The 22711-nt window shown below is 37.7% G+C and overlaps 1 protein-coding gene across 4 annotated transcripts in view; it reads right to left on the bottom strand.

The window, feature by feature from the left end:
• TLN2 (talin 2) overlaps window positions 1-22711 on the bottom strand; it is a 198991-nt gene that overhangs the window by 136914 nt on the left and 39366 nt on the right. For all 4 annotated transcript variants that reach the window (XM_075208360.1, XM_075208364.1, XM_075208361.1 and 1 more), the window contains exon 2: window positions 18425-18457. The gene's annotated coding sequence lies outside the window, so the exon portion shown is untranslated. The remainder of the gene's footprint in view (window positions 1-18424; window positions 18458-22711) is intronic.

Raw genomic sequence — 22711 nt, 5'->3', positions numbered from 1 at the left:
ATAAATGTGACTGCTATGTTTATTCATTATTTAGGGTGTTCATGACAATTAGTAGTTTTAAACTGAACATTACTATTTGCTTTTCTGTTCATAGTGTATTTTAATGTCATGTATTGCTAATATTAATATGGGTACAAAGAGACCATTTCATTAGTGTATACATACATTGCTGTCAAGCATCTTTCAGCTTCAATGGTTTGGGGGAAAAATATATATTTCTTTTGTTTTATTCAGCAAAATACAGTATTTGGGATTTCCTCTTAGAACGATGAACATCGTAGAAATATGCAGTTTTATCTACTGATTACTGCCACCATGTCACACTGCATCATATGAGCACATGAACACCAGGACACTATAGGCAAATATTATCGAGTTCCTTTAAATATCATTTGTAGTCTACCTCAAGGCATCAGATTACTTGACAATACCAATCAAAAGATTGCTCCATCGCTAATATTTTTGTAACACAGTATACAGGTTTTTATCTGAAGTCTAAGATAAGTAGGGATTATAACTCATACCACTAATGAGATTCATTAACCTGCATTTAAACGAATATACCTGGGGAATTTAAAAAGGGTCTTAAAATCACTACATTTAAACAAAATGACTATTTAACAGGAAGATGTGACTAACCCATTCTTCAATTATGGAAAAAAAAAGAACTCAAATACATTTGGCACTGACAGGAAGAACTGTTTTTCCATAACAGTTATACATCGGTATATATGAAAAGAAAGTTGGCATTTTTTTAGGTATGTGTTCCTTTATCCTTAAACCCATTATAAAGACCCCCCCCCCCTCCCGGAAAAAAAAGAGAATATGTAGGAGGCAAATAACTGCTGTTCGGTGATAATGTCACACACACAGATAGAATCAGTGTGCGTTTCTTCTCACAGCTACTGTGAGGAGCACTACTAGGCATTTTAATGAGGAGAGAAATGCTAAGGGCAGCATGTGAAAATGTAAATGTAATTATGCATCCAAAATATGTAATCATCCGTTATTCGGAAAACTTTAAGCCCCAAACATTCTGACTAAAACATCAAATACAGTGTTTAATCTTAAGTAAAATGTAAAAAGGTGATTGGATACTTCCTTCCCACCTTTATCACAACCTGCAAAAGTAGATGCAACCACTGATCCACAATGTTGGTAATATGGGTTAGGAAGCCCAAACAGCAGATGAAAACATGTCCAACAGTCAGTTTCAAAGTTGCTGTAAGAATACTCATCATTTTAACCAAAAGTATATTTAGTGCAGGCATGTCAAACTCAAAACCCCAATTGGGCCAAATAATCAAAAGTCTAAGATTATGTGGGCCGCAAGAAAAAGCCTCATATGCAATTTTGTAAGGTGTATTAAGAAAAAAAATAAAAAATAAAAGTGATGTTTTCCTTCCGATGCTTGACACTGTGCCGTCCACGTGCTTTTGCTCCCCTTCATCTGTCTCTCCTGTATCACATTGCGCCTTCACTTACCTTTCTATTTCCTTCTCTTGTGGCTCCTCTTTGCGCACTCCTCACTGCAAATGTTGGGCACGATAACATCACGCTCAACATTCAGTGCGAAGGGAGGAGAAAAGGGCGCCGGATGCCGCCACATCAGACAAGTATTTTTTTTTTGGAGCCTTGGCAGAGCCACAAAAATAAAAGTTTGGGCCGTGAGTTTGACACCCCTGATTTAGTGCTTTATTCACATTGATGTTCTATAAGTTTATGGCTACCAGAGATTGTAAAGCAGTTTTCATGAAGATCCTCCATTAAAATATCACATAAGTCAAGGAAATTTAAATACATCTTAATGAAATAGATGCAGACAAGCATTTTAAAATCAAACCGGGCATCATTTCAAGGTTCATTCAGGTTTCAGATCAATAAACAAGTTAAAATATCCAGTTATCTTTTGATCACAAGCTACTATCCAATAAAACATTCAACGTGACAATTTGTAACAATAACCCTCCATTTTCTAAAGCTAGGTACACACTACAGAAAATTTCTCCCAATGCAATATTTTTAACAATTTTACCAATGACTGAAACACTCCTACACAATTTTACCTTCAGATATGTGCTCTTCATTGCTAAACTTCGGCTGAAAAGATCGTGACTCTGTAAACTCTATGGAGATCTGCCTACACTGCTGGTCATGATTGCATACACACTTCAGAATTTGCCCGACACCGTCCCATCGTTAATAGAGTTTTTTAGTCCGGTTATAAAATCAAATGAAATGATACGATGTGCTTTGGAACGATAAAACATGATTGTGAGAGCGTACACACTAATGCAATATCATACCAAACAGTCATTTATCGTTTGATTGGTACTATAACTGGGTGAAAAACCTGTAGTGTACACCAGGATTTAGCATGATCATCATATTTTAGAGAATTAATACACTTAATACATTGCCTATTTTAAGCAAGTTGAGAACCCTGTTGTGTAGAGAAAAACAGTACAATACTTATAATTATATTGTCAGTAAAGCCCTTGACTGTTGAGTTGGACATAGCTGTTATAGGTGATCTCGCCATTCCTGGTTAATTAGCGTACACGGTCTACCAAACTAATTCTGCCCTATTTGAAGAAATACTTAGTGACTTATGATAATATATTCATTTTCTTTGTGAAATAAAAACAAATATGGAAATTATGTAAAGGATAAACAAATAAGCAAGATATATTTTGTGCGACTAATCATCAACCAACAGATTCCTAAGAAGAGCTGGTCTGACAAGAGTATGCTGGCATATTAGAGCGTTTTAGGAGATCCTTCCATAAGATCTGCATTTAAGAGAGAGGCCCTGTGGATGTACAGCTGTTTAACAAACCTTATCCCCAGCTGTAGCTCGATCCCAAAGTTAATGCTAAATGGTCTCATACACTATGACTCATCATGATTCACTGCATTAATGGCTGCAGAGGTGATACAAAGCTTCCAAGTTTGTCAGCTAGGATTCTCATTCTGTCATTGTATCCATTACACACCATGGAGTTGACACATTCACACACGGGATAATATATTGGCTGCAGTGTGTGTGTGTGTGTGTGTGTATACATATACATATGTGTATATATATATATATACACACACACTAATATATATATATATATATATATATATATATATATATATATATATATATATATATATATATATATATATATATATATATATCACACACACATATATATATATATATATATGTTCAGTCCACAAAATAGTTGAATTCACTGTACGCTGGGGATAGGAACACTTTAATGCATTATACCCAAACTTTTTAGGAGACTTGGACTCAATACATTGGCATTTTTACTTACCAACCAGATTAGTGCACAAGAGCACTAAGCTATCTTATCATGAGGGCATCTATAAATGGTAAAGCAGATAAAGGCTTTTAACCTTTTGCTTTTTATACCCATGTGGTGCACCAAATATATATTCCATATACACCATGTGACACCTTTACTGGATAAATCTGAATTTGTCAAGACATGAAGAAAAAAAAAAAAATTTTTTTTTAAAAAAAACGTATCAAAGCAGTTATTCCAGAGTGCTGGCCCAAGCAGATGCCAATATGTCCAATGTGTGTTTCGAATTAGATTTATACTCTGAATAGTTTTTGGATCAACTCATGTTCTATGCACCTTTCCAGGACTTTCATAGCCTTTTAAAAATATTACAGGTGGGTACACTCCTACTATAAACAGATGATCTGACATTATTGAAAATTGCTCTGTTTGCATCACAGGTCCAATGTCTTCCATGCACTTACACACATTACACCTCCAGCACCAGCCTGCATTGTTAACACCAGACTGAAAGGACTCGTGCAGTTTAAGTGGCCTTTTCATAACTTTGCAACAGAAGCAACATGGATTTATTAGAGTTTTGGCAATAGTCCTGCATTTGCTTTGCTAAGCCCATATTAACAGTAGAAGTGACTGGGTTGTCTGATGCCTATACATAATGAGATAAGAATATTTGTACATTTTAATATGCCTCTTTCAGAACAGTTCTTTTACTCCACTGTAGCCCATCTTACCCTGCACTGGTCTGTTGGGTGTTCTCATCAACTGTCCGAGCCCAAACTGGATTGGCTGGATGTTACTTGGGTGGTGACCAATTTTCAAAACACATGGGATGTTGTAATTTGTGGAAAACCAAGCAGTGTTACTATTTTTAATACCATCTAACAGACACGTGCAACACCCACTACCATAATGCAAGCAAAATCACCATCAAAAAGAAAAAATAAAGTCTAGACCGTTCTCCCTTTGAACTACACACAAAAGTATTGCCATCAACTGCTTAAACAGAAATGTCTGCACATATGATGCAGTCACTAATAAAGCAGTTATTTGCAGAAGGGCAGGTATATCTAGCAAACTGGCCGATCCTACCTTTAATTGTATCCAGTATATACTTGTTGCTTTATTACAATCTAGTGAATAACTAGAATTAACTAATTTTATTATACATTCTGTAGCTCACTGAAGATACCCAACACTTTGAGATTTAAATTGCCAATTTTGCAGTTTCAGATCTAATTGGACAAAACCATCTGTGGCTGAATTGTGTAGAAATAACACAGGGCTGCAAAAAAATTTTGGACAGCTGTTTTGGTTTAGTTAACTGATTCTTACGTTTTTTGGTGCACGGAATCCAAAAATGACAGCCGTTTTGTCCTGGGACGTCAGGTTTTCGAACAAACGTGTGGTCATCGTTTAAAAAAAATCTTTTAATGCAAATATTTTATTTACATGAAAAATATTAACTCATTTGCACAGGTGACGACAAAATTAACACCACACAAGTAGATTGCTTGTGAAATTGTCTTTTTTTAAACTCTAAACTTCTTTTTGAGCTTTTCCTCTTTCGGAAGATCCCTGTACAACATCCAGCAGTAGTCAGCCATCATCGTATCACTCCATTTCCCTTGATACCTTCTTTCCATTTCTTTTATATCTTGATGGAAACGTTCTCCCTGCTCTTCACTAACTGCTCCCAAGTTTTCAGGAAAATAGTCAAGGTGTTAGTTGAGAAAATGGACTTTCAAGCTCATGGAGCAACCAAGCTTGTGGAACGCTTTCAACATTGTTTCCACCATTTCCTTGTAATTTGGGTCCTTTTGGCTTCCCAAAAAGTTTTTTCATGACCACAGTAAAAGGCAACCCACGCTTCTTTTTGAGTTGGAGTCATTGAACTGCTGAAGTCTTTGTCGGATATAAGTTTTCTAATATCCGGCCCAACAAAAACCCCCTCTTTCAGTTTTGCCTCCGTTAAACCTGGAAACTTGGATCCCAAGTACTTGAAGCATTCGCTATCTTTGGGAAGTGCCTTAACAAATTGCTTCATTAATCCTAATTTTATATGGAGTGGTGGTAATAAAACCTTCTCAGGGGGTACCAATGTATCTCTGAGAACATTCTTTTCACCAACAACTAGACTTCTTGGTGGCCAATTTTATTGCTTCCAGTGATTTTGTCGTTCTCTACTGTCCCATAAACATAGAAAACAAAGGTATTTGGTGCACCCAGCCTGTTGTCCCAGCAGCATACACAATACTTTTAAATCCCCACATACCAACCAGTTTTGGTTTTGATAAACCACTTTCTTGAGTACCAACTCCAAGTTCTCACAAGTCTCCTTCAAGTACACCGAATGAGCAACAGGAATGGACGCATAACGGCCACCATTGTGAAGTAAAACTGCTTTTAAGCTTCTTTTGGAAGAGTCAATGAAAAGCCTCCATTCAGAAGAATCATACTGAATGTGGAACTGAGCCATCAACCCCTATAAATCACCATGAACTCTCCACATATGAAACAGAAACTGTCAGGCGAATTTACACACTTTCTTGGAGGCATTGCACTAATTTTGAACCACACAGACAATAGCAGGATGATGACTGAAATGAAATACAAGATTGTGGAGGAATCAGAGAACAAGTTAATGCATGAAAGAACATGTCCGGGCAGGCCCTAGCAAGCACACTCAAAAATGCAGTGATCGCCATCAGGACCAATAAACATGTATTTTCATGTTTTTGGGAGCACTGGCAGTGAAAATAAATTTGTTTTTCCATGTTCAGTTTTTTTTCCCCCCAAGTATGATGAATTTGAAATTTAGCGATTTCCAGCTACCTGTTTGACCAAGGCACATTTTGATTGTGAAAAAACCTGACGTCCCAGGAAAAAACGGTGGTCATTTTCAAATTCAACGCACAAAAAAACAAAACATAAGAATCAGATAAAATTATGAAAACAGCTTTTTGGTTGCAGACCTGTGTAATTTATTGAAGAAATTTATTTCAATTAGTGGTGCAGGCGCCAATTTACATTATTGCAAATGATCTTATATTTTTTAAATATTGGTATGTGTTTGTATGGAAATGTATTGAATTCAGAGACAGTATGTCATGTCTCGGTTTTGTAACTTTTATATACGAAGTCCCAAGTAAGCATCTGAGTGGAGGGAATGTGTTTTTTCCAACTGTCTGGAGACAGGTAATTTCATGTTAATTAGACCATTTCATCGCTGAATGGCCAACACCTCTGTTGAGTCTGAAAGAACAGTGGGGGTAATTGAACTTAGCTGGTAGACTTCCTATGTGTGTAAGACTCAGGATGCATGGGATCACAGATTAATGTGAATTTTGCATGATAAATTGCAAGATTAGAAAAATGTTATATCTCGATGGTAAATATTCAATATAAAACATCAGACGCTGTGGGGCCGCTAGCAGCAATGTAAAAAAGTTTTAAACGCCGCCATGCTGATTTATGGACAGGCTGCATAAAGCATCTGGATTGGTTAGAGGGGCAGGAGGCTGGATTACCTCCTGCCAGGTGTATCTGTGTAAATCTGAATATAAAGCACACTGTTTGACCATGTATTATCATTATACCATCTATGCTTCATAAGATCCGTGAAACCTTAAACTAGTGTATGCAACTGTCCTTATTAGGACTACTTGAGCTAATAAAACATCACTTCTTCAAGACCCTGTTCGGACGCCTACTTACCTGCGGCAATTCCTGTGACCTACAGATTAGACCAATTTAATTTGTTATTCGGCTATTCTAAGTTTGGCACCCAGCATTCCAGTACCAACATTTTGCACGCTACTTTGCAGCTGGCCAGTGTGGTAGGCGAGTGGGAACCATCCACAGCTACTCTGATCTAAAGAAAGAGGTCAGGGGAGCCCAGTGAAGGAGTACACCATCAGAGAAAGTTACCCAGAAGGAAGTGGTTATAGGCGCCGATGTAGAAGCCTAGTGGTGGCAGCAGACTTCTCCTACTGCAACAGGAGGGGCACATTTGGGAGAAAGAAAGGGTAGAGTGGCAATGCAAGCCCAACACAATGGGTGGCACAGGAAGTCTATCCTGTCACTCCATCTTTTTGGGTGGGTCCAAGAATGAGGAATGGTGAAGTATGATCATTATATCGGCCTGTTTGTGAGTCACTGGGCATTGGGAAACAATGTGCCCAAGAAATCGGATTCGTTCAATTTGGTTATTAACATGTAAAGCCAAACCGAAAAAATATTCTGTGGCCATTTTAGAGGGAGTTACCAATTTTAGCTCACACATTGCCTAGTTGCACATTACAATCAACAACCAGCGCTCCATTTGTACAAAAGGTGTTGTAACCCTCTCAAGGTAAATAAGAATATTTGCTTTAACTAGACCCATTAAAAGTTTTGCTTCGGTTTTTGGGGGAAGAGAGAAATATTAAATATATTACACACATTTATTTCAGTAATCTTAGGCCATGTTTCACCCCATCTCACCCTCTTTAGAGAGTGCCTAATGTAATGTTTGTGGCCGGAAGAGATATGATGATTGAAACTGGAAAACAAAATCAGAGCAAGAGGCATTACACTGAAACCATTTGTACTAAACACAATGGTGGGCATTTAGGAAAACAGCTCTACGGGTAACTGTAGAAAATGGGGCGTTATGCACAGCAGCCATACAGTGATTTTTTTTAGCACTGTGCACAAAACACAAAAGGTACAGTGAGGGGAAAAACAAGTATTTGACCCATTGGCCCATCATAAATATTACAACTATTTGATAAATAAAAATCTCATAAGGGACTCCAAGGGCACGTCCCCCCAAAAAAGCTTTGTCTCATCCCATAATCTCCCATTCTCTGGCTATATGGGACTCATCCATCAGGCTCTATGGTCTCTCTCCGCATCCATCACCAATTATCCCCCTTTTTAATAACCCTGATTTCCCTCCTGGTCTACACCATTCCACATTCCTTCCGTGGCATTCCCGAGGGATACGTTTCCTAAATGACATAACCCGCGATACAACATTTCCCCAATTTACGGACATTCAAACTAAAATTGGCTTGCCCACACGGATATTTTATCAATTCCTGCAAATTCGCAACTTTCACGCCCTCTCCAAACCACGTCTTACTTCTCGACATCTCACAACAATTGAAACAGTGTCTGCGCCAGATATCAACGTCAGGTCTTATTTCTAATATCTATTCTGAACTAATTGCTCCCTCTACTCCTCCTCGAGACCCTCACGAGATGTCATGGGAACATGACCTGGGCTCTCCTATTGATGATGAGGAGTGGTCGGAAATTCGGGACAATGCTGCCTCCAGCTCAATCTGCGACCGAATAAAGGAAAATGTTTACAAACTTCTCTACCGGTGGTACTGTGTACCTACTCGACTACAAAAGATACTGCCTGATTCCTCTGACAGATGTTGGCGTCTATGCTCTGGCGCGGGCTCTTTCCTACATATATGGTGGGACTGCCCGAAACAGATTCCCTTCTGGTGCGAAATTAAAGCTTTGATAGAATTGTTAATTCAAACCCCCTTACCCTTCGACCCTAAATTTTTCATTCTACCCCTCGGGTTCCCCACGGCCACTAGACACCAAAATAAACTTGCTCGTCACATTATTTCAGAGGCCACATGTCAAATCGCCATAGATTGGAGGCAGGCTGCCCCCCCCCCTTCATTCTCCGCTGTAACGAATAGGATTTGGCATACGTATAAGATGGAATACATGACTAGCATTAAACGAAACACGGCCAAATCTTTTAACAAGGTCTGGGACCCCTGGATGTCTCACTTCCAATACCGCTCCCCCTTTACCGAATTATACCCCCTGCCCTTACGTAACCCTTTCTCCTCCCATCGCTTTGCCTCTGACTCAAGAGAGATTTCCCACACACCTCCCATCTTCTCTTTTATCTTCCTCTTTCTCTTCCTTCTCCTTTTCTTTTCTTTCTTCTCTTTTAAATTTAAAAATGCCAGTCTTTATTTCATTGAATCTGTGCTATTTTATCTCTGAAGCACAGAGACTTCTACTTCACTATCCAATGTACTGAATATATTTTGTTTGATATAGCATGTATCCTTTTACACTGTTAATTATTTTTTTGACCGTTAATAAACACTTGATTTAAAAAAAAATAAAAAAATCTCATAAGGAGTATTGCTTTTTGACAATACGATTGTCTGAACAATGGCATGTCATTTCTGGGAAAATGAAGAGAAAATAAGCATTACTTACAAACTGTTCCTAAGAATAAGTTGCCATTGCTTGCCCGTTGTTTCTCTGTACGGTATAATATTACATAACAATGAACCAATTCTAAAGTATAACAAATGTGCAGTTCTTCGTTTTCAGAATTCAGCTGTCTCTTATTAAATATCTCAATGACTAGGCATCCTTTTGGGACTCAAATCATTTACCAGCACTATTCAGTTTTCGGGGTGTAACCATGACTATGTCCCTCTCCTGCTAGATGAAGAATTAAAACAGCTGCTTCACTCTTCACTTGTACAGGAGGAATTCAGTCTGCCTCAAGCAGCTTCTCACAGCCTGAACCTACAAAACCCTGGGGAATGTCAAGCCCATGGAGGTGAAAGACTCTGGGAGTGCCTCAATTGCAACTGGACAGAAATATGTGGTTCCACTTAGCCAGTCACTGGCTTTAACTCTTTCACTGCTGTTCCATAGCATCCTGCTCATATTTGTTTTTCTCTCCATCCTTGCACACACAAAAATTAACCAGTGTGGTGTAAAATAGGTTAAACTAAATAGCACCTTTTTGAAATGGAGATCACAGAGGAAACGGGGAAATGTTTACAGAACTGGTTTTCAGAAAGTAATAGATGTGATTTATATTGCTGAGTCACAGCTAATTCTTTAAGGGAAACATACTGACATAATGCAGTGTGCCCCATCCACTAGGGTGGAACCCATGACATTCTACCAATCACAGATGGAGCCAACATGTACTGTATAAGAACTGATCATGTTAAACCATACAAGTGGTCTCCTGAGGTAGTACACCTCACATAAAGAAAATGTCACAGCAAGCATGAGTACACTATAAGTATTGTTTGTCCAGAGAGTTTTTAAAGGTGGGCTACAAAAATTATTTCTGCTTTAAATTAAAATATCATAAGAAAACAATAATAGGAAGAGGAATAAACAGAAATGCATGTGAAATATACCAAGAAAGTAGTGCAAAGACTGCATATGCAAGAATCTTCAATAAAGGACTATAAAATGCATTGCAAAACATTGCCTTGTAGAAATATCTGCCTCACATTTTTGTCAAATTTTGGAAGGAAAAACAGAACAATAAGGTGGGTACCATGCTTTGTGTATGCTGTATGAAACTGAGCTCATTGCATTGCTTGCCCTAATAGGATCAAACCATGCCTGGTGCACTGCCCAGTGTTCTCCCCAGCACCTATTTCCTGGGTGCAGCAACCGGCTGTTTTACTTGCCACCTGGCTCTTGGAGCCCAACAGATTTCTATTATAATAGAATAAATTATTGTTTCTTATGTTTAACAAGCAGTATGTGAGCACTACAGCGAGCATTGTGTTAGGCCACCGACCAGCACTTACCCCCATCATTTTTCAAAATGAATTCTTAATATTACAACTGCCCTCGGCTGGCTGGCAACATTTTATGGGAAGAACATTGCTCCCTATATACTCAAGCACTAGATTCAAACTTACACTGACTGCAGACCATATAAATAAGAGGAAATTAACTTAATAATAAAATAGCCATAAACAACCATTAACCACTTAAGCATTCTAATTTCTATACCTCATGTCAGCACTATAAAAACTGATAGCATATTGGTAGAGAATGCAGCATGCATATAAATGATCAAGAAAGAAAGAATATACATTATGTCAAATTTAGGAACAGTAAATGAGGCAAAGGGGCAATCCCGTTACACAGACTGTTCTTTTATGATGTCACAAACCTACTTTTGTGGAGACGTAGCTGTTTTTATGGCAAAGCACTTGGATTTATGGGTACAGATGTCAGCATCTGCTGGGCTTCAAAAGTCTACCCTGTTCGATGGGAGGAGATGACTATTTGCACAAACATGCAAAATAAGATTTCTGCTGTGACTGTGTGGTAGGGAGGCAGTAGCTGTGCTTCTAAGTTAACAGACCCCATGTAGTACAGCATGATTCATAAACATAAGTTAATAAGCTGGAAAATATCTGTGTAATTCAAATCAAATTATGTTGTAGTGTTGCAGAAGGAGAACATTATATCATAGAAAGAATGACTGAAGCACACCCACACATATATTTTACTGAGTTTATTATGTGCGTAAGAAAATTAAATGGTTTGTAGCAGGACTGAATGTATGTCCTCTCCTTAGATTGAACCTTGTTTAATGGGATACTGTCATAAGCTGGGTCCTCATTAATTCAATCAGGAAAGTCACATGAACTTTATACTTCAGATGGATGGGGAAGGACATCACTAGATAAAAATGTTGGCAACAGAGATGAAGTGACATCTCTCGCAATGAGAGAAGGTGGAGCAGAAACTTGGATGGGAATCTCTTATGTGGAGCTGGGGGTGAGGAGGTGTTCCTGGCTGCAAACACACAGCAATGTTCCTAGATAGCCCTACAAAGGGCCAAGCCTTTTGCCATTAACAATGTTTTCAACATGTCCCATTTCCGACAGTAGAACAATAAAAATGTAACAAATACATTAAAGCACTTTGTCTTCGCAATAATTAATAGATACATATGTTTTTCTGGGATGGGTGGGGGAAGGAGGAACCTAAAAGTCCAAGGCAGTGTACATACTAATATTAGCAAGCCAAGAAAGAACATAATACCAGAGTAACTCCATTATTCTAACTAAGTACACTGGATTTTTGTTAAGTCTTTCAAAAAATATATACAGTACGTCATAGAACAGGGAATAGGTCTATTCACTAGTTCAATAAATGATTAACCGGGGCTATTTATTAACCCCAAACAAATAATGTTATATTTTAAAGGAACTCTAAAATCAAAGGTAAAATACAATGCTAAGCTGACTTACTACTACATCTTTGTTGAAGGGTATTACCTCCCCAACTACAAAGCTTCTCCAACGCCCTCATAAATGGGACACTACCTGTAACAGGATCTGCCACTATGCCTCTGCATCCCTGCATTACAAACACCACTGGCAAATTTATGGTGACCTACCCACTGACTGACTGACTGACTGCATCACAAGCTCCAACTTCCCCTTATCCCTTGCCTCCAAACTGCACTAAATTCTCACCTGCAATCTAACGCCCAATCACCTCTTCACATCCTAGATACAGAACCTACATGGGTGCATGCACTGCTTCAATATATTCAAACCACTTAACTCACAAAATTTGTTAAGCAACAACCCATGCCAGTTTTAAAGGAACTTCACCATAAGCTTCTGTATGCTATCAGTCTTTGCACTGGTTTTATCACACACTTTCTCTACTCTCTTCCTATTTAATTCACGCAGGACACCTCTTTTCAAGTGCACTTAAATAAAATAAAAAAACCTGAATCTGGGTCCTGATGGGATTTCATAGAGGTTAAAAAAACAAATTAAAAAAACACAAGGAGTCATCTCCGTTAATGTGACATCACTGTCCCTAATCCACAGAATTCTTTTCTGCACAAGTCTGCAAAGCTTTCACTGAAACCTGCCTCCTTCGTTAAATAACCACCTCCCTTACAGCAAAGCAAACTGCTGCAAAGAAGTGACAAATGATGGTTAAAGTATTTAGTATATTATCAAGGCAAGCAGTAAACAGCCTTTGATAGAAATTATTATTAAAAGTAATTTTAAGATTTAAGATCAATGGTCAGTCTATTTAAGGCCCCATAAATGACTAAGTAGGGGCAGTGCTTGCCGACCAATAAAAAAAAAAAAAAAAAAAAAAAGCGGCTTTAGAAATTGTCTGGATCAATCCAGTTGTAAACGAACACACCAACAATTCTGTCTTAATTCAATTTGTCTGGCATGTTATCTCAAGAGGGTATGTGGTATCAAAGAGAAAGGATTGTATCAAAGAGAAAGGATTGTCTAAAACCAATCTGCAATAATACATTCTGGTGAAGAAAAGAGAGTAATTATCTGGGCCCTTATCGCATCATCTTACCAAACAATATAAGATGAACAAGAAGATCGATAACAATTGCTAAATATTCCTACAAAATAAAAGATCAATACAAAAGCCCATTCATTAAGGACATATTAGATTTTTGTCAAAGCAGTGTACAGGTTAAGATGCACACACCCAGGGAGATCTGGTTGATGACCCATCATCATCATCATCATCATGATCTATTTATATAGAGCTAGCAAATTCCATAGCACTTTACAATTGGGAACAAACACAGTAATAAACAATACTGAGTAATACAGACAAAGAGGTAAGAAAGACCCTGCTCGCAAGCTTACAATCTAAGGAACAATGGGACTTGGATACATGAGGTTAAGTCTACATATTGTATTTCAGTACAGCCAGATCGCAAAGGTAAAAAGTGATTTGTATGCTATGTGATCCAGTCACAAAGCAATGGTTGTTAGAGGGTCAGAGGGTTGATGTCTTGTGCGAATTATGAAAATAGTCAGAATAGGGTAACCATTATTGAGGTTAAGAGATGGTTGAGGAATATTATAAGCTTGCCCCAAGAGGTGGTTTTTCAGAAAACAGTTGAAGGTTTGCAGACCAGACAAAAGTCTTATTGTGCAAGGGAGTGTATCATCATCAATTTACATAGTGCCACTAATTCCGCAGCGCTATACAGAGAACTCATTCACATCAGTCCCTGCCCCATTGGGGCTCAGAGTCTAAATTCCCTAACACACACACACACACAGACAGACAAGGGTCAATTTGTTAGCAGCCAATTAACCTACCAGTATGTTTTTTGGAGTGTGGGAGGAAACCGGACCACCCGGAGGAAACCCACGCAAACACGGAGAGAACATACAAACTCCACACAAATAAGTCAGGAATTGAACTCATGACCCCAGTGCTGTAAGGCAGAAGTGCTTAGCCACCGTGCTGCCCAAAGTGTATGCAGCCCAAAAAAAAGTCCTGTAAACGGGAATGAGAGCATGTAATGAGAGTGGATGAGACACGCAGATATTGTGCAGAATGGAGGTGTTGAGTTGGGAGATATTTTGAGACAAGTGAGGAAATGTATGTTGGTACAGTTTTGTTGATGGCTTTGTAGGTTAGCAGAAGTATTTTATATTGGATTCGGTAAAAAACAGGCAACCAATGTAGAGACTGACAGAACGTTTCAGCAGAGGAAGAACAATTTTGCAAGGAAAATCAATCTAGCCACTGCATACAGAATAGATTATAAACCAGTAAGGAGGGAATTGCAATAGTCCATGCAGGAGATTATGAGTGCATGAATTAGTTTTTGCAGTGTCTTGTGTAAGATATTGTATAAGATATGTTTGCATTCTGTAAATGTTTTTTAAATGTATGATGCATGATTTAAATATAGAGTCAATGTGGGGAACAACGGATAGTTCTGAGTGAAGGATCACACAGAGGCAACAAGCTTATGGGGTGTAATTTATGCTCATGTTGTCAACAGAAATAGAAATGTCAGGAAGGAGGCTTTTATTGGTGGGTGGGATTATTACCAACTCTGTTTTTGAAAGACTGAATTTGAGTTGGTGAAAGGACATCCAAGATGAAATGGCAGGACATTCTGTAACACAGTTGGTGAGAGATACGGAGAGGATAGATAAATTTGGGTATCATCCGCATAGAGAGGATTCTAGGACTGAGCCGTGTGGTGCTCCAACTAATAAAGGAAGCGGAGCAGAGGTGGATCGAGAGAAACGGACACTGAAAGAGCAATTCGAAAGGTAGGATGAGAACCAGGATAGAACAGTGTCTTGAAGACCTAGGGATTGTAGCGTTTGTATAAGAAGAAAGTGGTCAACTGTGTCAAATGCAGTAGAGAGATCAGGAGAATTAGAGGAGACTACTGGCCTTTAGTTTTAGCAGTGATAAAATCTTTGACAACCTCAGTCAATGCAGTCTCTGTGGAATGGAACAAAAGCCTGACTGTTAAGGATCCAATTGGTTGTTTGCAGAAAGGAAACGTGAAGCAAGTGTAGGCAAGTCTCTCTAGAAGTTTGGATGCATGTTAAAGAAAGCTCTAAATTATTCTTCGAGAAAGGCAATGAGCAAATTCAGGGGTCTTCGCCTGCTTTTTCCTTAATCATCAGTTGGACATATTTTCAAACCACTAACATGTGCTTATGCTCAATGACAGCATATCCAATACTGGACTGGAGCTCTTTGGGAGGGTCATAAGGGTATTACGGGACAAAGACAAAAACAGTGTTTCCAGAGTTTAACATTTACAGTATTAGTAACATGTTTGTAAAATCCATTTATGCATCAAAATATATATTAATCTCTTAATATATTAGACCATTACATACAGGAAATAAAAAATAAAACGGGGGCTAGTGTGCCTTTAAGAAGGCCATACATGGTACAATGTGAATTTGTAGCTAAAGAAACTCAGCCCACCAAAACGAAATTGTCATTCAGATCAAATTGATCAGTGACTGGGCTGAATAATTGGACTACACAGGAACACTGGTCAGCTAATTACACTATACACGTGCAGAAGTAATTATGGTTAGCCAACCACATTTTTAAGGAACTATGCTTAATGCGAGATAGATTGATAGATTGATTACAGTATGGAAAAATATGCAAATTAAATATATATATCAATGTTACAAGATGTCTCAAATAATAATTTAGGGATTTATTTCGAACTTGTGTAATAACCCTCTAAAGCAGAGTAAATTGTACAACATACAAAAGCTAAAACTAAAAGGGTTCAACACAGGAAAGCAATAAACTGGCATGTGAACTATGGCAAGCTAGTTTGTGCTTTTACCATAACACATTTTTTTGTGAATGTATGCTCTTTAATCTGCATGTGCGTTAGACTGTGTAGGAGGTTATACACACAAACACACACACACACACACACACACACACACCAAGATGCATCATACAGGCTTGAAATGTGATCTGCTTCAGGAGGTGTTTTCTTTGCTGTCTACACAGAATTTCCTGGCTATACAGGAGAACTATCCTCAACCATCTCAATTTCTGTAAACTGATTCCTCTATAGACCTCGACCACTCCAATACACATAAGTCAGCTTCACCAAACACAACTTGAAAACACCAAGAAAAGCATGTGCGTAACAGAATGACTGTGTCTGGTCTGCATAGTAAATCTAATTAGATCATTAACTGTCACATCCAGAGAGGAAGCAGGACACATGCTCTTAATAAATCATTTCTAAATAATTTTCTGTTTCTCCTGACTTAGCTGCATACACAAATTTCTGAATTAACAGACATGTAAGAGTGCACAATAAAAAAATAAAAATTATTATTAAATTAAGAGAAAACTGTTCCAACCATACTAGGTACTGAGACATCCTTTAGAGCAGTTATATAAAATGTAGTAAAAATATTCCTTCTTGAATTATAGTTTTATATGCCAGAAGGTGCAAAAGGAAAAGATTTAAATAAAAGTGTAATTTAGTGGGGCACTACTAAAATGTGGGAAATTAGAACAATAAAAAGTTTAATTCTGAAATATTAGTTATTTCATTAAAATAATATGATATATATCATGATCCTTGTTCATTAACACCGAAAATATTAAAAACCAAGATAACCGCCAAAGTGCAAATGTGTGAAACTGTGTTACTTATGAATTAAAATATGCAGAATAAGTGGCAATTTAAGACTTTAATTGCGAAAACTAAAAACTCTAGCAAAATGTCATCCTTATTAGCTCCTTGTATATAACGAATGTCATCTACAAAATTCTAATTCCAACTACATATGAATGGTAATTATAGAATAGGCTTTAGAATCTGCCCTAGTGTGCAGGACGGACAGATTTGAGTACTATTGTATAAATGTATAATGGATGGGTGTATCCTGAACCAGGAGACACACTAGGGTGTCTGAAACTTACACACTAACCATTTGATTACCGAGACTTATAAATGGCTTTGACACAAATTTCGCAGTGTTAATGAATAGGGGATACGAATACATAACACATTATTTTGATAAAATGACTAATAAAGAATTAAATCATTTTTAATCTTTTCATGTTCCACATCCTAGGAGTGCCCCATTAAAATCTTTTTTATTTCCCTTTTGAATTCAGTGTTGTTGCAGTTCCCTCCATATGCAACACAGCAACAAAACATCCCTGTCCCTCCACCTAAATCAATATCAATATTTTCAAGGCCCTTGAGATAAACTCATACTATAGCAAGGTAAATAGATACCTTAACACAATTTACAAGCAAGTCCCACAGGAACAACACATTATATAAAATATATGGTGTTAACACATAGTAAATCAGGGACTATGTTAGGGGGAAGAGCAACCCTGGCCAAACTTCTTTGTATTATTATTTTTGCTGTTTAACTTGTCAAACTTTACACCAAAAACTGATTATTCAGTTATGAGTGGATTTTTTATTACAGTGAATATCCCTAAAACCTTCTGTGACATTAAACTGACAGCTTTTAGTTAGTTGGCTCTGAATGACCAAGAGATTAGCGTCACAAGAACTTCTTCATGCATCAACCGATAATTAAAGCTATGCCTATAGCGTTTATAGCCGAGAGAGGGCATACTTGAATTTGTGTTAACCCTTCAATTAAGCGTTTACTAAAGATGAACTATTAAAAGGAGTCGCACACTTCTGGCCAACATGTTTTACTATAACCACTGCCCACCAAATACAAATCACACAGCACCTCCAAGTTGTGATGGAGCCTTTTGAGGCAGAGACTAGTAGTGGAGCCTGCTGGGACGGCGACTAATGGTGGAGCCTGATGGGAGGGGGCTGGGTGGCTAGCAGTTTGCTACAATATAAGGGGGAAGGAAGCTGTCCAAAAATCAAAAACACCTTTGTAAGATTATTCAAAATGGAAGTGTACCTGTCATACAAAGGTTAAAATCAATAATAACAACTGATTATGTAGGCATATACGTTTTTCTTTTTTTTAACTTACCTTCAGGAAGTGGAGACCGTCCAATTAACAGACCTACAAGAAAAGAAAAGGGAAGAGATGATTATATTGCTAAGCTGGAGCTCTTTAAAAAATAAAACCTTATATGTAGAAAGCATTGTAATATCTTCTCAGCAATTAGCAATAAGAGCATTTGGCAAACCTTGCATGAACCCTCTAGGACTTCGTTACATCACTAATTTCAATGAATGTGTAAGAAATTGGCCTAATAGCAAGGATAATATCTTCTACTTTGTACAGAGACACAAATCAAATAAATAATTAATAAGCCGAACCCATACCACTCCAGTAACACTATTTATCTAGCTTTACTGTTCATTAAGGCCAAAAAACAAAACAGGATAATACCAGGCGTCAAGGTATAGTAGTAATAACTGTTGATTTGGGTCTTTATATAAATACACTTGTGCACAAAAAAGGTGGTGTGGGACAAGGACTACATCATTTTGGTTAATTTCAGACTTCCCTATATGTGTGCAGCTCCGATGTTTTAAATTACTTGAAGGCCATCACTTTTAGCCTTTAGAAAGGCCCATATATCTGTCTAAAATATTGCTATCCCTGAAGATTGTGTCTGCCTTAGCTCTGTTTAATGCTACTTCACCAGTGACTGTTTTCATTTGGTATCTTTAGCCTGGAGGACCAAAGCAAAGTTTATACTAGCATCATACAGACCATTCAGCTTCTTACAGCTCGCCCAACTATGGGAGTATCGTATGGCTGACAAGGAAAGCTTCCTGCTCCTCAAAGTAGGAGAATCCAATTCTGATATTGCAGACATGCAATAGGTCTATGAATTCAGACAGAGAGGACTATGAGAACGGTTTTCTTTGTTAGTTACTATCCTCCTCCTTGAACACATTTATCATGCTGGTACAAAGAACTTGAAATAAATTAATAAGGAAATACCAATGATAACTTTTGCAGCAATATTCTAAATTACAAAATGTGGACTCCACAGCTAGAGGACAGACTTTACTACCAAGATAAGGATTTTCTAAACTGCTCTTCTGCAGAAGAGTGAAAAAGAGTTAAAAAAGTAAATGATTGAGATTTAAGTGACAGTGACTGCAGAGTCACAATGCATCATCCACATTATGATTTGTGGGAGTGACACCACATTAGAAAGAAGATGTGTTGCGCAATAACAATCTTTTCTATCATCCAGCAGACTTCTAGTGTACCAATGTAACTGAAATTAACAACCGTGACAAAAATGATGAAGTAATTAATGCATCAATACAACATGATTAGTTGGCAATTTCTTCTGACAAAAAAAATGGACTTAAAAGATTCACCAATTCAACACACATAAATAAAAACCAAAAACATACCTACATTTATAAAATGCACTTTTAAACCATTCCTATCAATGTTCTTATACAGACATGTTGTATTTCAAGACTCTTTGCATTTGGAGGAGACCAAATAGTTCTACATATTATTTTCTTCATTATAATTCCAATATAAAAGTAATTCATTTATATATTTATATATAAAATCAATATCAAATTGCCCCTAAAGTGTGGTGGATAATTTTACTCACTTTAGGGGGTACTTTGTACGTAACAAGTACCCCGTAAACTTAGACTGGATCACATAGAAATAACTTATTATAGAAATGTATCGCAATTAGTGGAGCAGGCGCTAATTTATATAATTGCAAACATACTGATTTTTTGATACAGTGTTATTTTTGTATTAGAAATGAACTGATTTCTTATGTATCATGTCAGAGGAAATCTGTTTTGCTGAAGGCAGGAAATGCTAAGTAAGTCTTCATCTCAGAAGTGACAAACACATGCTTTAGCCTGAATGCCCAGCAGAAGGTCGTTACCTATCACCTAGTCTTGCTATAAAGATAGATGAACTACATAAATAATGCAGAAAGAGGAAAAAGGAAGATGTGTATTTTAGGGGCACTCCAGGGTGGCCAATACATTAAAATACATACATTTTATTAGATATGCATTAAAATCATAGAATTGGTTGGATAAAGAGCGAAATAACTAAAAAACATGTGTCCTGTGAAATGAAAAATGCAACGCTAATTGCATGACCTAGGTGCAACCATATATTTCAATAATATGTGTATAGGTATATATTCCGCGTAGTCATATAGTATATATAGAGATAACTGATTTTACTTAAAGTATCTAATTTAGATTGTAATATGTCAATCAGTATATGTTGTTTAATCATAAAACAGATATATCAATCAGACTCAGTCTATAATCATAAATTGCTCCTAAAAGGGTATATATCCCTTATACTCAAAGCACTAAGAGATCTTAACCCAATTAGGTTCACCGATTCAATTATATACACCTATGGGGCTACTATATAAAGTATTATTATGCCAACACACATACACATAAATTGCCCCTTCCAAAGGTCGCGTCTCTATAATTGTAGGTTCATATAGATAAATCCTGCCTGAGTAACAATCTGGAAAATAATCCGGAGAAAGGAGTATCGTAATGAGCAGGTGATGCTGCAATGAAAATAAACTGCCCAGAGATCCTACTACCTGTGATCGCGGGATTATGTGAGTAACCCTGCCTACTAGCAATCTGGGGAGCAATCTAGGAAGAGGAATTTTACAGCAGAGAATGGTACAGCAAGGCGAGACACCAACGCGCGTTTCACTCCAAGGCTTTTTCAAAGGAAAGGCAGGGAATGGAACGACAGCTCTTATATAGTGCGAGGGGGGTAGGCGTGTCCCATAATAACGTTATATTGTTAGACAGAAGGAACTTACATTAGCTAATCAAAATAATTGATGTTCCTCAAGGCCAATCCTAGTTTGAAACCCCCCATAATACTCCACCCCTGTCTGTCTCCCATTGGATAAAGGAGTCGGAATCAGGAGAATATAGTCTATTAATCACTTATTGCAATGATGTTTAATGAATGACTATACTGTCATTCCTGATAATTTAAAAGAAAAAACGAAGACATTTTCCATTGACTAATCCCAAAAAGATAAACAATTAAAATATAGTACAATATTGTGTTGATTTATTATATTGACGTATGACAGCGGCGCCTATGGACTAGATTATGTATTTATAATCCCTAATAAAACAAAGACAGAAATATTTAAGTAATGCAACCAGAAATTCATTTAGAAAATTGATGTAACTTTTGTTAAAGCTTAACATCGGGATGTGATGTTTCTCTAGACTTGGAGTTCATGCACATTTAAATTATCTGATGTAATATCTCAGAGGTTTAGGCGCCAGCTAGAATCAGTGGGCTGGGCTATCCCCTGCCTACATGTGTCAGAATCTGCATAAAAAGAGCACTGTTTTTTCATGTAATGTATCATTCCACCTATAACTTCTGGAAAGATCGCTAGTACCACAAACTGGTGTGTGACTGTCCTTATAAGGGTTAATTGAGCCAACAAAACATCACTGCTTCAAGATTCTGCTTTGACACATACTTCCCTTCGGCAACCTACAGATTAGACCAATCTAATCCGGTACTCAGCTAATCTGAGGTTGGGATCCTGCATCCAGTACGTACTGCCCGCTAGCCTGCAGCTCTGGCCAGTGTGATAGGCCAGGGGTAACCATCCACAGCAACCCTGATTTGAAGGCAAGAAGTCAGGGGTACCAGCCCAGGTGCCCAGCATTGGGGTACACTAGCAACGAGAGTTACCCAGGAGGAATCTGTTCCAGTTACTGGAGAAGAAGCCTAGTGGTGGCAGCAGCATGCCCCTACTACTGCATTTAGAGAGATGCAATTTGGGATAAAGGGGACGGTGGAAAGGCTAGCCCAGCTAGTCCTCAGCAGTATGGACAAGGGGGCAAAGGAGGTCCATCCTGTCACACTAAGCAACTGTATACCAAGCCACTACTTATGTATGTGAATATTTTTTTTAAAAGATGCCACTTCTGATTAGTTTTATATTTTTGTTTTCTTGTTTAGTAATAAATGTAATGTCATTTTGAGTTATGTTTAATGGAAAGAAGAAGGCTATGAATCTATCCAAGTAAACCCCCCCCCCCCCACTTGGGATACGTGTACAAAGGTTGAGAGACTATTATTGTTATATTTTTTTTATATAGCACTAATCACATTATGCAGCAGTGCACAGATAATATGTAGTCATTCACATGTGTCTCTGCCCCACTGGAGCTTACAGTCCAAGTTCCCTACAGCTGGGCTCTAGTAGTCCTTGCAAGTCCTGCAAGAGTAGTGATGCAATTTCTAGTGAACAGAAAGCAACTTGATTTGCATTAGCAAACAATAGGATAAAAA

Source organism: Mixophyes fleayi, chromosome 4, assembly GCF_038048845.1.
Source record: "Mixophyes fleayi isolate aMixFle1 chromosome 4, aMixFle1.hap1, whole genome shotgun sequence".
In the NCBI taxonomy this organism is placed as follows: domain Eukaryota; kingdom Metazoa; phylum Chordata; class Amphibia; order Anura; family Limnodynastidae; genus Mixophyes; species Mixophyes fleayi.
This window is presented reverse-complemented; position numbering and strand designations above follow the sequence as displayed.